We start from the raw sequence: 16,567 nt of genomic DNA, 5'->3' as shown, positions 1-16,567 counted from the left end.
CCCTGTTGATACCTTCACTTTAGCCTAGTAAGACTAATTTTGGAATTTTGACTCACAGAACACTGACATAATAAATTCATGTTGTTTTCAGCAACAATATTTGTAGTAACTTGTTACAGGAGCAATAAAAAACTAAGAAACTCAGTCAAAGACTTAGAAGGGACAAAGTACATTTTATATTGAAAATGAAGGGCCAATTCACTAAGAAGATGTGACAATTATGAACATATGCACAAAACATCAGATTTCCAAATATATTAACAAATTACAAAATTGACAGGAGAAATGGACAGTTTAAAACTAATGGTTAAAGACATCAGTAACCCCACATTCAGTAATGGATAGAAAACCAGACAGAGGATCAATAAAGAAATAGAGGACTTAAGTAATACTATTGACCAATTGGATCTAATAGAAATATACAAAACATGCCATCCAGTAACAGCAGAATACACATTTTTCACAAGTACACATGGAATATTCTCCAGAATAGACCATATGTTATATCACAAAAGAATCTTAAAATTTTTAAAAAGGATGAAATCATACAAAGTACCGCTTTTTTTAATTAAAAAGCAATTTTCAATGTTTATTCATTTTTGAGAGACCAAGAGAGACAGAGCATGGGCGTGGAGGGGCAGAGGGAGAGAGTTGGGGGGAGACACAGAATCCAAAGCAGGCTCCAGGCTCTGAGCTGTCAGCACAGAGCCTGATGCAGGGCTTGAACCCATGAACCACGAGATCATGACCTGAGCTGAAGTTGGATGCTTAACTGACTGAACCACCCAGACACTCCCATAAAGTACCATTTCTGATCACACTGGAATGAAACTAAAGACCAATAATGGAAGGAAAATTGTAAACTTCGTAAATATGTGAAAATTAAATAATACACTCTTCAACAACCAACAGGCCAAAGAAGAAATCACAAAGGAAATTAGAAAATAACAGAAAGTGGAAGTTAAAACATACTATACCTATGGGATGCAGCAAAAGCAGTAATATACTACTAATTACTTACATTAAAAAAAGATCTCAAACCAACAACTAAACCATATACCTCAAAGGAATTAGAAAAAGAATAGCAAATGAAACCCAGAGTCAAAAGATGGAAGAAAGTAATAAACATAGAGGATAGGAGAATAATAAAGAAAATCAATGAAACCAAAACTTAGTTCTTCAAAAGATCAAAAAACTTGACAAACTTGTGGCTAGATTAACTAAGAAAAAAAGAGAGAAGACTCAAATTACTAAAATCAAAAATGAAAATGGAAACCTTGCCAATTTCACAGAAATAAAAAGCATTATACAGGGATACAATGAACAATTGTAAACTAAACAAATAGCATAACCTAGGAGAAATGAAAACACTCATACAAACACACAACTTACCAAGACTGAATCATGAAAAAATATAAAATGTTCATAGACCTATTATTGAATTGGGGCACATAGGTGGTTCAGTTCGTTGAGTGTCTGACTCCTGATTTCAGCTCAGGTCATGATCCCAGGGTCATGGGATCAAGCCCCAAATAGGGTTCCATGCTGAGTATGGAACCTGCTTAAGATTCTTTCTCTCTCTCTCTCTCTCTCTCTCCCCCCCCTTCCCTCCCTCTGCCCCTCTCCCTGACTCAGGCTTGCTCTCTCTCTTTCTCTAAAAATAAATAAATAAATAAATAAATAAATAAATAAATAAATATTGAATAAGTAATCAAATACCTCCTCCCTCCAAAAAAAAAAAATCACCCTGAACCAGATGGCTTCACTACTACTGAATTAACAGTAAAAGAATTACAGCAAATCTTCTCAAATTTTTCCCAAAAAATGGAGAAGGGAACACTTCCTAAAATTCCAATAAGCCAGCATTACCCTGGTACCAAAGTCAGAGAAAGACAATGGAAGGAAAGAAAATTATTGTCAAGTATGTTTTATAATATTGATGCAAATTGATGTTGATTCTCCAACAAAATGCTAAAAAAACCAAATTCAGCAGCATAATTTAATGAATTCTGTATCATGGCCAATTGGTGTTTACTTCTGGAATTTAAGGGTGATTCAACATACAAAAATCATTTACTGCAACACACCACATTAACAAAATGAAGGCAAAAAACATATCATCTCAATTCATGTAGAAATAGCACTTAACAAAATTCAACACCCTTTCATCAAAACACTTGAGAATCCAGGAATAGAAGGAAACATCCTCAAGAGAATAAAGGCCATATATGAAAAGCCCACATCTAAACATCATATTCAATAGTCAAAGACTAAAACCTTTTTCTTTATGAATGACAAGTCAAGGATGTCCACATTCTCCAATTATATTTATTGTAGTATTAGAGGTTTCAGCTGTAACAAGTAAAGACAAAGAAATAAAAGGGACCTAAATTGTAATGGAAGAAATAAAATGATCTGTGCTCACATGGATGGCATATATGTAGAAAACCCCAAAGATTCTGCAAAAATATCTTAAAGCTAATATACAAATTCAGCAAAGTTGCAAGATTCAATATCAAAACACAAAAATTGGTTGCCTTTCTATACAATAACAATGAACAATCTAAAAAATTAAGAGGGGCGCCTGGATGGCTCAGTCGGTTAAGAGTCTGACTTCTGATTGTGAGTTCAAGCCTTGCATCTGGCTCTCTGCTGTCAGCAAGAGCCGCTTGGATCCTCTGCCCATCCCTCCCTCTGCCCCAGCCCCCCCTCCACCTCCATGTGCTCTCTCTCTCTCTCTCTCTCAAAAATAAACATTAAAAAATAAAATGAAATAAAATAAAAAATAAATTACAAAAGCCATTTCATTTACAATAGCATCAAAAGAACACAATACATAAGAATACAATGAATTAGACCAAAGACCATACACTGAAAACTACAAAACATTGCTGAAACAAATTTAAAGATATAAATATATGGAAACACATCTCATGTTCATCAACTGTAAGATTTAACATTGCTAAGATTTCAACACTACCCAGAATGATCTATTAGATCCACAGCTATCTCTATCAAAGTCCCAATGACATATTCTGCAAAAATAGAAAAATCTATCCTAAAATTCATATGGAATCTCAAGGGATCCCAAATAAACAAAATAATCTTAAAAAAGAAAAGTAAGTTGGCACTCATTCCTCCTAATTTCAAAATAAAGGTATTCTGGCAGCAATTCCAATGTGTGTGTGGAGGGAGGGATTCCCACACCAGTAAGAGATGCTTGGACACCAGCAGAGTGCCCTACAATTCACCTCAATTCTGACACTATCTATGTGGAAATAGCATCAGACCCCACAGGTTATGGGCTCAGTCCTACAAGACAGTATGCCCCTCACCTTTGAATGCCAGTCTCAAGTCCAGATTACCATATCTGCTTCCAACTGACAGGCTATATAGATGGGAGGTTCCAACAACTCCCTCCTTAAATTTGATTAATTTGCTAGAGCAGCTCACAGAACTCATAGAAACATTTTATTTATTGGATTACCATTTTTTCATAAAAGGATATAACTCATTAACAACCAGATGGAAGTAATGCATAGGGCAAAGTATGGAGAATGGGTGTAGAGCTTCCATGTGCTCTCCCAGTGCTCCAGTATCCCAGAATCTTCATGTGTTTGCCAATGCAGAAGCTCTCTGAGCTGTCTTTCTGGATGGTTTATTATGTAGGCATGATTGATTAAATTATTTGTCATTGGGGACTGATTCAACTTCCAGGCCCTCTCCTCTTCCAGGAGGTAGGGGTGGGATGTGAGGGTAGGGGGTTGGACTGAAAATTCCAACTTTCTACCACAGGGCTGGTTCCCCTGAAACCAGCCACCATCCTTAGGTGCTTTCTAAAAGTCACTTCGTTAACATAAACCCAATTGTGATAAAAAAAAGTGCTTGTTATAAATAACATGACACCCATTTCATGTTAATGGCTCTTAAGTGGAGTTCAGGAACTGAGGACAAGAGACCAAGTACTATGACAAAAGATGCCCCCATTGCTGTTATCATTCAGGAAATTCCAAGAGTTTCTGGGAGCTGGGAGCCAGGAATCATGGATAAAGACCAAATATAGGAGCATCTGGGTGGGCTCAGTCGGTTGAGCATCCTGACTCTTGATTTGGGCTCAGGTCATGAAGTCACAGTTGTGAGATCAAGCTCTGCATCAGGCTCCACACTGAGCTGAGTGTGAAGCCTGCTTGGGACTCTATCTCCCTCACCTCTGCCCTCCTCATGCATGCATGCACACTCTCTCCCTTTCTCTCTTTCAAAATAAATAAATATTACGGGTACTAGACCCATATCATATATATTATATATAATTTGCAAATACTTTCTCCTATGCGTTGAGTCATCTTTTTACTTTATTGATGGTATCATTTCAAACATGTCACTACTTTTAAAACCAAATTGAGTAAGCCTAATAGCTTTGCTCTAAAAAGTTCTAAAGGAAAATACATGGTATTCATTATATTAATTGCCAAACCTTGTTATTGATGTAATGGGGCCAATATTTGAATTACTCAAGATATCCATGCCATTGATTTATTGAATCCTTGCAACTCAAGGGTATACTTGTACATTTAGTTTTCGGGACAAAGATGCCAGAACAAAAGTATATATTTCAGAGAAATGTGATCAACCAAAATTGACATTTTGCTTCAATCACAATGGAAACCTATGTGTATATGCTTCTAGTTATGACTGGTAAACAAACAGATATTTTATAGTCTGTGTAACAAAAAAGCTGGCTCCACTTTTTGATCTTTGACTACTGTCAGCTTTTAAGTTTCACCTCTCCTTCTATTCTGCCTCACATATAAATAAGTTGATAATTTCCCCTTGTGTCCTTTCTCTTTAGAAAAGTTTAGTAATCTTACTGCTAAATCATCACTTATTACACTACTTTTTGATGACTTATATTAATGACTTATATAATTATCTGAACATAATCTCCACATAATTGAAACAATTAAAATACTAAAAGATCTTAGAACTCATAATAGTAAACTCTCACATTTATTAGCACTATAAGAATGCTTATTTTTCTTTGCATGTCTTAAGAATCTTAAGTTTGTGAAAAAAAAATGTTTTTTTCAGACTTTTCCACAGCCCCCCAAAAGCTGCTAAGAAGCATTTAGCTTCTTAAAAAATTAAGTTGCATTTTGTTAAAGAGAAAATTCATTTTCCTCATCTGAATCTTTTCTGTGAGTTAATGGAGTTTTTATATTTTCTTCAATATTAGCAAAATTTAAATTAAAACAAAGTGATACCATTTTTCATCTATCAGATTGGCAGATATGTTTAAATATGTAAACAGTCAGAATTGTTGGTGGATATGTGGGGAACCAAGGACTCTCAAATGATATAATCCCTTTCTAAGGAGATTTCAAATGTCTATTAAAATGAAAAGTACCTATGACCCAGAAGACTACTCAGAATCACCCAGAGAAGCAAAAATGATACTGCAATACCATGAAATATGATACAGCACTAAGAGGAAAGAGATAGATATATGCTTACATGGAAAAATCTCTAAGACATATTACTGAAAAAAATGTTTCAGAATAATACATAAACTATGATAAAATTTAATACTTTAAAAATCCTCAGGATACTTGCATATCTTTGTTTGCAGGCAATGCATTGAAAAGTTCTAGAAATTGACAATTTGTGTTGCCTTTAGGAAGGGGAAAAGGATTGAAGTTGCATTCAAAGAAGTCTTTATGATGTTCATTTTTTGAAACCAGAATGTATTAAGATAATGCACATGTAAGGGTTTGTGGAATGAAATAAATACCTATCCTTTCCCCCTACCCATGCTCTAGATAACGTGAGTAAAAATTAATAAAGCAGGGAGTGATGTCAGCAAAACAGATGCATAGGGCTTCCTAGTGCTCAACCACCTCAGAAATACCAACTTGAATAACTATCCATGCACAAAAATACCTTCAAAGGAGCCAAGGATTCCACTTGAGAGATGACAGCACCTGGGTGAAGCACAGAAATAAGAAAAGATGTGTTGAGAAAGGTAGGAAAGATAGATTCACATTAATTCCATCACCTCTCCCCCAAGAAGCAGTATCCGAGGATAGAGAGAGAATGTGTTCCCACAGGAAATGGAGAATGAAGTGAGTTTCCAACTTCACCACAGACTCCCAAGTCAGACTGTCCCAGCACAAGGTCAACTCTTAAGGCCCTAGGTGTCTCTCTACAGGCTCCCTCAAATCCAGTACCTTAGTTCACTTCAGTGCCTACCAGCTCCACAGCTTTAGGCATCTCCCATGATACCAGGCTCCCCATTAGCTACTGCAAACACAGGCTCCTGGCTCATCCCACTACCTATTGGCTCCAGCATGCCCAAGTGGCTCCCATGGCCCCAGACAGATCCTAGAGCATCAGGCTCCTGGGGGCTTCCCTAAGCCCAAGCCTCTGACTCATCCTGGTGTTTGCCAACTCCTGTGGCTTCGGGTGGCTTCTGTGGAACCTAGATCCCAGAGGGTTCTCATGAACTCAGACTTCTGGCTCACCCTGGCAATAATCAGCCCCAATGGTCTAGCGTGGCATCTGTGGGCCCATACTCATGGAAGGCTACTGCAAACCCAGGTTCTTGGCTTACCACAATGCTGGCTGACTCCTGAGGCCTGGAATGACTTTGTGGCCCAGGCACCCAGCACATCCTTGTGCTTGCCAGCTCCCACAGCCCCAGGTAGTTCCTGTCACCTAAGGAAACCAATTAGGTACTATGAATTCAGGCTCTCAGCTGGGCCCAACACCAGGCTGGATACTCCAGACCCAGTCTTTGACCCACCCCAGTTCCAGACCAGCCCCTGCAGACTTAACTCTAGGCAAGCTCTTATGGACCCAGGCTCTCAGCCTGCCCTAGCGCCAGGCCAGCCTCTGTGGTGCAGCCTCAAGGACAGCTCCCACATACCCAGGTGCCAGGGGCCTAGCCTGCCCCAGCACCAGATAAGCCACAATGGCGCCAGCCTTCAGGCTGGCTCCTATGAAACCAGGCTCACAGCTTTTCCCAGTATAGGACTGGTCCTTGTGTACTGAGACATCAGGCCCACTCCAGTGGTCCCTGGTGCCTATTAGGCCCCAGTGAACCTAGGCTCCAGGCCTGCCTCCTTGGATCCAGGTAACAGGCCAATCCCCACGTACACAAACATGATGCCTGCCCACTTCCTGACCAAGGCACCAGACCTGCCCACATAGAGTCCAGCAGAAAGCCCACCATGGACACCACTAGATGGCCTATCCAGAATCTCTGGATGGGTTGATTGGTGACAGGCTTTGTCTGTAGAAGCAGTCTATAAAGACTAGAAGAGATTCTAATTCCTCAAATGTGTAGGCACTAAATCAAGGCCACAAGGATCATGAATAGTCAAGGAAACATGACTTCCTCAAAGGAAACTAATAAAATTTCAATGATCCTACAGAAACAGATCTATGAACTGTCTGACAAAGAATTCAGAATAATCCTCTTAAATTCAGTGAGTTATATGAAAACACAGACAAGTAAATGAAATTAGAGAAAAATGCAAAAACAAAAATGAGAAGTTAAATAAAGATACAGAAACCATTAAAAACCAAATAGAAATCCTAGAGTTGAAGAAAACATTGAATGAACTGAAGAATTCAAAACAGGGCTTCAACAGCAAACTCAACCAAGGAGAATTAGTGAACAAGAAGACATTTGAAGGTCATTTGAAATCTTTCAGTAAAAAGAGCAAAACAAAAGTATAATGAAATAGAGTGAAGAAATACTACCTGAATTAGGGGATAGCATTAAAAGAAAAAAAATATATCTGCATAATTGGAATCCCATGAAAAGAGAGGGAGAAAGGAGAAGAAATCTAATTGAAAGAAACAATGGCTTTGGGGTGCCTGGGTGGCTCACTTGGTTAAGCATCTGACTTTGGCTCAGGTCATTACCTCCTGGTATGTGAGTTCTAGCCTCACTCTGTGTTGTGCTGACAGCTCAGAGCCTGGAGCCTGCTTCGGATTCTGTATCTCCCTCTCTCTCTGCCCCTCCCCTGCTTGTGCTCTGTCTCTGTCTCTCTCTCTCTCAAAAGTAAATAAATAAATAAATAAATAAATATTTGTAAATAAATTTAAAAAATAAAGAAACAATGGCTAAGAAGGTGCCAAATTTGGGAAGAGATTTGGACATACAATTTCATGAAGGTCATAGGTAACCCAATTTTCAACCTAAAACAAGCTTTTCTAAGATATGTTATAATAAAATTGTCTCAAATTCAAGAGCACTTTGTCATTGTCAAAGACAAAAAGAAAAACTTTTTTTTTCTTTTAGAAATAGAGCAGGGGAGAGGGGCAGAAGGAGAGAGAAAATCCCAAACAGGCTCCATGCTCAGCATGGAGCATAACATGGGGCTCAATCCTATGACTCTGGGATCATGACCTGAGGCAAAATCAAGAGTCAGACACTCAACCAATTGAGCCATCCAGCTGCCCTGACAAAGACAGAATCTTAAAAGCAGCAAAGATAAGATTGTAACTTACAAGGGAACCTCCATAATGCTACCAGTGGATTTCTCAGTGGAAATCTTACAAACCAAGAGAGAGTGGGGTGATATATTCAAAGTGCTGAAAGAAAAAAAAACTGCCAACCAAGAATACATTACCCAGCAAAGTTGTCTTTCATAAATGAGAGATAAATAATTTTCCAAAAAAACAAAAGCTGAGGCAATTCATCACCACTAGACCTGCCTTACAAGAAATGACAAAAGGAGTTCTTTAAGCTGAAGACAACAAGAGGAAACCCTGAAAATTCACAAATAAATGGAAATTAAGCAACATACTCTTGAACAACCAATGGATCAAAGGTAAAACCTAAAGGGAAATTTAAAAATATCTTCAAACAAATGAAAGTGGACACACAATATACCAAAACTTGTGGGATGCAACAAAAGCCTGTCTAAGAGGGAGACTTGTAACAGTAAACCACTGTGCATACAGTGGTAGGGTAAACATTCAGTCACTATGGAAAACAGTATGGAAGTTCCTCAAAAAATTAAAAATATAGCTACCATATGACCTAGTAATCCCACTTCCAGATATATATCTGAAGGAAATGAAATCACTATGCCAAAAGAGATATCATTACCTCCATATTCATTGGAGCATTATTAACAATAGCTAAGACATGGAGACAACCTAAGTGTCTATTGACAGATGAATGGATAATTAAAATGTGGTGTATATACAACAGAATATAATTCATCCATAAAAATGGAAATCCTGCCTCGGGGTACAATAACAATGGGCCTTGAAGGCTTTATATCATGTGAAATGAGCCAGACAAAGACAAATACTCTATGTTCTCACTTATATGTGGAATATAAGAAAACAACTAATAAAAAAAAAAGTAATATGGTGGTTGCCAGGGGCTGGGAGTGGATGAGATGAGGAGATGTTGGTCAAAGGGTACAAACTTCCAGCTATAAGATGAATAAGTCCTGGTAATCTTGGTAATCTAATGTACAGCATTGTGACTATATTTAACAATACTGTATTGTATACATGAAAGTTATTAAGACAGTAAATCTTAAATGTTACCACCACAGGAAAAAAAAAACTGGTTATCACGTAAGGGAATGGTGGTGTTAACTAACCTTACTGTGATAATCATCTTACAATATATATGTGTATCAAATCATGATGTTGTACAACTTAAATTTACATGTGATATGTCAATAATATCTCTGTAAAACTGGGGAATAAAAGAATCTTTGCTACTGACAAATCTGATACAGACAAATATGACAATAGTGTTCCTAAAAATAAATCCTAGAATTTGCTACAATATCCCACCCAGTTAGAAACTGCAGTCCTATTTCAATCTAGACATAAACCCTTTATTATGTAAAACCAAAGTAGGACACAGCACAGGCCTCTGTGAGAAGGTAAAATTTCAAGAGAAAGGGAAGATGCAAAGAAAAGAATGAGTAAGGGCGAGGGCAGAGAAATGTCAGAGTTGTCATTCTAATGAAGTTTCCACCACTTGGAAGATACATAAAAAGTGGGAAAATAGTATTAATCTCTAACAGTATGTTTAAATAAAATATTTTTAAAATTAAATTGTCTGTTTTCTTTTGGGAAGACGAGGGATTTGGTGATTTTGACTGCAGTTTCAATACAGACTAGAGAAAGAAACTAGATTGCAATTGTGTGAGGACTGAGTAGAAGATAAGAAAGTAGAAAAATCATGTAAAAATGTAGAAAAAACTGTTGTGAAAGGATAGACAAAGATAGGGTGGTAAGTGGAAACGTATGTGGAGTTAAGAGTTGAAGAAAAGATAAATTTTCCCATGCAGATACAGAGGAACCTATAGATAGAATGGGATTAAAAATAGAGCAGATGTGTGGATGGTTCATTCAGTTGAGCATCCAACTTCAGTTCAGGTCATGATCTCATGGCTTGTGAGTTTGAGCCCCACATTGGGTTTGCTGCTATCAGTGCAGAGCCCACTTCAGGTCCTCTGTCTTCCTCTCTCTTTGTCCTTCCTCCATTCAAACACACACACACACACACACACACACACACACACTCTCTCTCTCTCTCTCTCTCTCTCAAAAATAAATAAACATTTAAAAAAATGAGCAGAGATATCAGGAAGGCAAAATCTCTAAGAAGCGAACATTAACAGAATTGAGAGGAGAAATAGACAGTTCTATAGTAATAGTTGGAGAGTTCAAACATCACCCTCAATGGATAGAACATTTGGTCAGAACGTCAAAAAGAAAACAGGGGATTTCAGCAGTGTCATAAATCAACTATACCTGGGGCACCCGGGTGGCTCAGTCGGTTGGGTGACTTTGGCTCAGGTCATGATCTCATAGTTCATGAGTTTGAGTCCCACGTCAGGCTCTGTGCTGACAACTCAGAGCCTAGAGCCTGCTTCACATTCTGTGTCTCCCTTTCTCTCTGCTACTCCCCTGCTCACATTCTGTCTCTCTCACTCTCAAAAATAAACATTAATTTTTTTTAAAATAAAAATAAATAAATAAATCAACTAGACCTATGTAGAATAATCCACCAATCAACAGCAGGATACACATTTTTCTCAAATGCACAGGGAGCATTCTCCAGACATGTTAGGACACAAAACATGTCTTAATAAACATACGATGATTGAAATCATATGAAGTATCTTCACGACCACAACAGATGAAGCTGAGAACCAATTCCAGTGGAAAATTGGAAAATTAACCAATGTGGAAATTAAACCACAGACTCTTAAACAGCCAATTTGGTCAAAGAAGAAGTCACAAGGGAAATCATAAAATACTTAGAGATGAATGAAAATGAAAAAAGTATTATAGGAAATCTTAAGGGATGCAGCAAGACAGTGTTCACAGGAATTTATAACTATAAATGTCTGTATTAAAAAAAGAAAACTCTTAAATCAATTACCTAGCTATACATCTTGAGAAACTAGGAAAAGAAGACAAAACTCAAACCTAGCAGAAGGAAGGAAATAATAAAGATTAGAGTGGAGATAAACGAAATAGAGAATAGAAAAATAGTAGAGACAATCAATAAAAACAAATGTTGGTTCTTTGAAAAGATCAACAAGAATGACAAACCTTTAACTAGATTGACAAAGAAAATAAGAGACAAGACACAAATAACTAAAATCAGAAATGAAAGTGGAGACACTACTACCAACCACACAGAAATTTAAAGAAAAATATGAGAACACTATAAATAATTGTACAAAACAAATTATATAATGTAGGTAAAATTGACAAATTCCTAAAAGCACAAAAATTACCTGAACTGACTTAAAAAGAAATAGAAAATTTCAACAGATCCATAAATATTAAAGAGATAGAATCAGTACTTAGAAACCTCCCAAAAAAGAAGTCTAGGACCAGATGATTTCACTGGAACCAAATATTTAAAATGGAATTAACACCAATATTCTACTTTCCAAAAGTAAACATTTCCTAACTAATTTTATGAAGCCACCATTACCCTGATACCAAAGCCAAATAAAGATGTTACAAGGAAAGAACATTAGAGACTTATGAATATAGATTTGAGATATAGATGCAAAAATTCTCAACAAAATACTAGCACACGGAATCCACTAGCATGTCAAAAGGATTATATACCATGACCAAGTGGGATTTACTCCAAGAATACAAGTATGGTGGGGCACCCAGGTGGCTCAGTCAGTTAAGTGACCAACTCTTGATTTCAGCTCAGGTCATGATCTCATGATTCGTGGGTTTGACCCTACGTCGGGCTCTGTGAGGACAGTGCAGAGACTGCTTGGGATTCTCTCTCTTTCCCTCTCTCAGCCCCTCTTCCACTTGTGCACACACCCTCATGTATGCTTACTCTCTCTCTCAAAATAAATAAATAAAACATAAAGAAAAGAATACAAGAGTGGTAAACATTTGAAAGTCAATGAATGTAATACATCACTGTACTAGAATAGTGTAATACATTACCTTAATAGAACAACAACAATAAAAGCCACATGATAACCTCATTTGATGCAAAAAAAAAGACCTTTGTGTAAATCTGATACTCTTTCATGGTAAAAAACATTCAGAAAATAAAGCAGAGAAGGGAACTTCCTTAACGTGATAAAGAGCATTTATGAAAAACCCACAGTTAACATTATGCTCAACAATGAAAGACTAAAAACTTTCCCCCTAAGTTCAGGAAAAAGACAAGCAAGTCCATTGTCACCAATGTTATTTAACATTGTTCTAGAAGTTCTAGCCAGAATAGTTAGACAGAAAAAAGAAATAAAATGTATCCAAATAAGAAAGAAAAGTATTGTTATTTGTAGATGACATAATCCTTTATACAGAAATTCCCAAAGAATGCACAAAAAAGCTACTAAAGTTAATAAACAAATTCAGCAAAGCTACATGTTACAACACACAAAAATCACAAAAGATCAACACACAAAAATCAGTTATGAGTCTATATATATACCAGCAATGAATAATCTGCAAATGGAATTAAGAAAGCAATTTCACTTATGATAGTATCTAAAAGAATAAACTGGGGGCGCCTGGGTGGCTCAGACGGTTAAGCGTCTGACTTCAGTTCAGGTCATGATCTCACAATTTGTGAGTTCTAGCCCTGCGTCGGGCTTTGTGCTGACAGCATGGAGCCTGGAACCTGCTTCAGATTCTGTGTCTCCCTCTCTCTCTGCCCCTCCCCCAGTTGCACTCTCTCTCTCAAAAATAATAAATAAACATTTAAAAAAAATAAAAGAATAAATCCTCTAGGAATAATTGTAACCAAGGAGATGAAATCCTTGTACACAAACTACAAAATATTGCTAAAAGGAATTAAAGATTTACATGAATAAAAAGGTATCCCGTTATTATATATTGGAAGGTAATATTTTTTTAAGTTTATTTATTTTGAAAGACAGAGACAGCACGAGTGGGGGAGGGGCAGAGAGAGGGGGAGAGATAGAATCCCAAGCAGGCACTGTGCTGCCAGCACAGAGCCTGACACAGGGCTTGAAATCATGAAACCACAAGATCATGACCTGAGCTAAAAGCAAGAGTGGTACACATAAGCAACTGAGACACACAGACACCCCAGAAGACTTAATATTGTTGACATGACAATACCCCCAAAGGAATCTACAGATTCAATACAATCTCTGTCAAAATTCCAATGGCTTATTTGATGTAAATGGAAAAGCTGATCCTAAAATTCATATGGAATGGAAAGGGATTCAGATTAAAATTTTTTTTGAAAAAGAAAAGTTGGAGCACTTACACTTACACTTTTTGATTTCTTAACTTACTACAAAGCTACAGTAATCAAAATCTTGTAGTACATGCATAAAGATAGACCTAGAGATGAATGGAACAGAATTAAGAGTCCAGAAATAAACCAATAATGTCTACAGCAAATTAATTTTGAGAAGAGTGCCAAGTACCTTCAATGGAGAAAGACTGGTCTATTCAACAAATGATGCTAAAACAAGTGGATTCCCACATGTAGAAAATGAAGTTGGACCCTTTCCTAACTCCATATGCAAAAATCAACTCAAAACGGATCAATGACTTAAACATAAGTTAAAACTATAAAACTCTTAGAAGAAAACAAGAATAAATCTTCCTAGCTTTTGGATTTGGCAATGGATTCTTAGATATGACATCAAAAGCACAAAAAATAGATAAAATGGATATCATAAAAATTAAAAACTTTTATGCATCAAGGGACATCATTAACATTAAAAAATCTTACAGAATAAAAGAAAATATTTGCAAGTCATATAGCCAATAAGGGACTTGTACCTTGAATATAAAGAACTACTACAATATAACAACAATAAAACTTGGGTAGACATTACTCCAAAGAAGATATGCAAACAACCAATAGGTACATGAAAAAATGCCCAACACCATTAGTCATTAGGGAAATGCAAGTGAAAACCACCATGAAATACCACTTCACACCTACTAGGATAACTATTAAAAAATGGAAAATAACAAGTGTTGCTAAGGATGTGGACAAACTGGAACCCCTGTATGTTACTGTTGGAAATGTAAAATGATGTAGCTGCTATGGAAAACAGTTTGGCAGTTTGTCAAAAAGCTAAACATAGAATTACCATATGGCTCAGCAATTCTAGTTCTAGGTATATATTTAAAAAATTTCAAAGCAGAGAGTCTAATAGATACTTGTTCGCCAATGTTCAATGAAGTATTATTTATAATAGCCAATAGGTGGAAACAACTTAAATGCCCATCAAGTGAATGGGTAAGCAAAATGTGGTGCACACACACACAGTGGAACAATACCTGGCTATTAAAAAGGGATAAAGTTCTGATACATGCTACAACATGGATAAACTTTGAAAACATGTTAAGTGAAATAAACCAGACACAAAAGAACACATATTGTATGAAAAATGTACCCATTTATAAGAAATATTTAGAATAGGCGTATTTATGGAGACAGAATGTAGATTGGGAATTACCAGGGGCTGAAAGGAGTGGGGAATTGAGAGTTATTGCTTAATGGTTACTCAGTTTCTCTTTTGGGAGATGAAAAAGTTTGGAAATAGTATTGATGGCACACTGTGAATGCAATTAATGTCACTAAATTGTGCACTTTCATGTGCACTAAATGGCAACTTTCATGTTACATATATATTTTACCACAAGAAAAAATGTGAAACATGTTGAAAGTGATGGACCATGAAAGCTTAGTTGGGCAAGGAATGAAGGTAAGGCAGGAGGAGGCCTACACAAATGGAAAAAGCAGAATAGATAAGGGACAGGTGTGTCTGACCACAGTCAAATTTAAGTTTAGGATGGGCCATGTACTTTACTAAGGGCTGTGTGGGGTTACAGAGTTACAAAGTAGGTATACATGCTGGCTCCAGATTCAGACTGCAAAGGTTTGAATATCAGCTCTGCTACTAACCAACTCAATGAAGTTGGCCAAATTATTTAACCCATCAGTATCTCCACTTTCTCACATGTTTTAGGAACTAAATGAGTTAATACAAATAAAGCACATAGTATGGTATCTGGCGCATAGTAGCACTTAATAAATGTATAAATATTAATCATTATTATTAGTATACACAACAAAAAGTTCACACTTTGGAGTTGAGACATTCTCAAAGTCCAAGCTTCCCCCCTCTAAGCTGTCTCTAAACACAAGCTCCAACTTACTAAGATTCCAGGGTATAGTATAAAGACACAAATGCTAAAATACAGTAGTAAATAAAAAATTTTGGAAATGCAGAAGGAGCTATTAATTCCAACATGGAGAGGGGGGATAAATGTGTCATGAAGACTTCAAAATGACCTGGCATTTGAGACATAAAAGCAGGAAACTGCATAAAATAGTCAGGAAACAATAGCCCAGTGAGGCTTGAATGTAGGTCACATGGTGGGATATAATGGGAAAAATGGAAAATGCCAAAGGATACAGAGCTTTGAAAGCCTTGCTAGGGAATTTGGTGATATTGTATAGATGAATTCCCATTGAAAATTCCTCTTTTAAATTTGACGGTATGGTGTGCTGTAGGAAGATTAATTACTTTACTTCATGGCAGGAAAGATGAGAAATCCATTCTGATTTTTACCTACAGAGGCAACATTTTAAGAAAAGTAACATCCAGATCAGCCCTGATACTACATGGTGTTGCCTGAATTATTTTTCTAGAAAAGATGAGATGAGCAACAGGGTTTTGACTTCAAGTACATCCCAGGAAAACTTTGGGAAATGACTGTCTCCCATAACTCCCACCTAAGGAGAGCCCATCAGCTTGTTGCCTTGACACAAATACCTGCATACCTCACACTCATTTTTCTCTTTAGCTGATTGGAAATTCTATAGCTATCAATTGATCTTGTGCTCCATAGGCCATTTAAGACCCGGAATATTTCCAAAGGGTCTGCTCCAATTGTATTGTGAAGACCCCAATTCTCAAATTAGTACACACAGCTAGAATTACAAAGGATTAAAAAACAAATTATAAAGAACTTCAAAAATCATCTAAGTTACAGCTGCACATTGCAAAATCCCTACTTTTTTTCACCCTTAATG

General features: G+C 36.8%; 1 protein-coding gene across 1 annotated transcript in view; it reads right to left on the bottom strand.

Moving 5' to 3' along the window:
• GPRASP1 (G protein-coupled receptor associated sorting protein 1) overlaps nt 1-16,567 on the bottom strand; it is a 42,013-nt gene that overhangs the window by 19,943 nt on the left and 5,503 nt on the right. The window contains 1 exon segment of the mRNA XM_053201475.1: nt 5,938-5,978. The gene's annotated coding sequence lies outside the window, so the exon portion shown is untranslated.

The sequence above is a fragment of the Acinonyx jubatus genome, chromosome X, assembly GCF_027475565.1.
Source record: "Acinonyx jubatus isolate Ajub_Pintada_27869175 chromosome X, VMU_Ajub_asm_v1.0, whole genome shotgun sequence".
NCBI lineage: Eukaryota > Metazoa > Chordata > Mammalia > Carnivora > Felidae > Acinonyx > Acinonyx jubatus.
The sequence above is the reverse complement of the archived record's forward strand: the minus strand, read 5'-3'. Positions and strand labels throughout refer to the sequence as shown.